General features: G+C 36.2%; 1 long non-coding RNA gene across 1 annotated transcript in view; it reads right to left on the bottom strand.

Moving 5' to 3' along the window:
* The window catches only part of LOC117120414, a 7,748-nt gene that overhangs the window by 2,563 nt on the left and 3,366 nt on the right, over positions 1-1,819 (bottom strand). The window lies entirely within an intron of this gene.

Here is a 1,819-nt window from a genome sequence, read left to right on the forward strand (position 1 = left end):
GCATACTTTCGGATCGACGATTCGAAAAAGTAACCAAGTCCAAAAGTATATGTACTGCGCATGACTGGACTACACAGGCAAAGCTCCCCGAAGAATAAGCTAGGCCTACGTGTTTGCAAAACTGGATAACCTGAAAAAAAATATTAAGTGTATGGCACGCGTTCTCTATGATGCTAGGCCTCGTTTGGCAGGTCGAGCAAATCGACCGCAGGACATTGAGTTGGGTCATTTTTGGCAATTCCGTGACCGTGGAGGCTAACTTAGTTTCTCTGTGGATTTGTCTTCTTTGAGGGTATTATAACAAAAATAGCTTGGGTGTGAGGGCATAACCCGTGAGAGCCCTAAATCCAAAATGGCCGCCCTCCGCCATTTTAAAATTTATTATTTCAGTATTTTGGACTACATGGCTGCTTTGGTGCATGGACTTGAGGGTTTTTGGTTCCCAGGAGATGTTTTATGTCGGATTGATGATTCGATCAAGTTTTGACCTTCAAATCCAAAATGACCGCCAATTTTTTTTTGTCAAAAAACGCTTCTTTTGTAAATTCGTCATAGTGCCTTATAAAAGGATTTAATGAAAGCTGAATTGACTGATGTACAGTAAAACTACAATTAATTACACAGAGGTCATCTCAGAGGTCAATGGTCAACAGTTGTGGTTCATAAAAAAAATGAAGCTTTTAGTTCGCTTATAAAATTCCAGTGTATTGTACTGTTAATATCCAGAAATTTATATTTGATGTCCAAATTATTTAGGTTTGACTTTCAAATCTAAAAATGCGGCTGAGGTCACTTTTGAGGTCGAAGCTCAATGTTTGTGGTTAAAGGTCAATTATTTGTAGTTCCATTTGTTATAAAATTTCAGTGTACTGTGCTGTTAACATTCAATAATTCATATTTGATGTCCTGTTGATTTAGGTTTGACCTTTAAATAAAAAAAAATACTGCTGTGGCCATCGCAATTGTCGAAAGGTCAGTATTTGTAGGTAATAGAAAATTATGCTTTTAGCTAGTTACAGTACAGCTATAACATTCCAATTAGTTCCAATGTACTGTATAGTAGATATCCAGGAATTCATATTTCATGTCCGATTAGTTTAGATTTGACCTTCAAATCCATACTGCTGATTTTCAGCTCGCAAGTGTCAAATGTTTAAAAATTTTATGCAAGTAAAAACTACACAAAGTGCATTTCAGAAGGTAACAGGTTACAAACTTAGTGTCTTAATGGTCAAAAAGTCAAAATGTGTGACTTTGACTTTGTCCTTTAAAGCCAGACATTTGCCCTCAGTGTCACGTAGAAGCTCCCTCGCTTCAGAGAGCATCACATGACAGTTAAGTCACGCTTGATTTCATAAGTAGATCACCTAGAAGTTAACTGGGATAGAAACATAAGCCGGTTGGATACATGTATGTCTAGTACAACTTCTTCAGTGTATCTCTGTTATCAGTTGGCGATGTTTGAATCCATAAATCTCTGCTTGCCACACCAATGCTCAGGTTCTCACCCTCACAGTAAAAGATGTCACTTTCTAACCACCAAATTTGTGTATTAAAAGCAGTAAGTTACTAGCTATAAGGTGGGTTATTAACAGCACTGGTTACTTAGGCTGTTACCAGAAGGTTGTTTTATGCTATTGTTGGCCTAATTCTTTTTATAGGCCTTATTCTTTTATGTTGTACTGTATATGCATTGGTATGTAGGCCTAATTGTACCTTAGTACAGTAGTAGTAGTAGTAGTAGATTTCGAGTATTTTGAGCTCTTTAGTTAAAAAAAAAAAAAAAAAAAAAAAAAAAAAAAAAAAGGAAAAACGAAAA

This window comes from Anneissia japonica, unplaced genomic scaffold (genome assembly GCF_011630105.1).
Source record: "Anneissia japonica isolate Jap-2015-1 unplaced genomic scaffold, ASM1163010v1 scaffold287953_len805160_cov178, whole genome shotgun sequence".
Taxonomy (NCBI): domain Eukaryota; kingdom Metazoa; phylum Echinodermata; class Crinoidea; order Comatulida; family Comatulidae; genus Anneissia; species Anneissia japonica.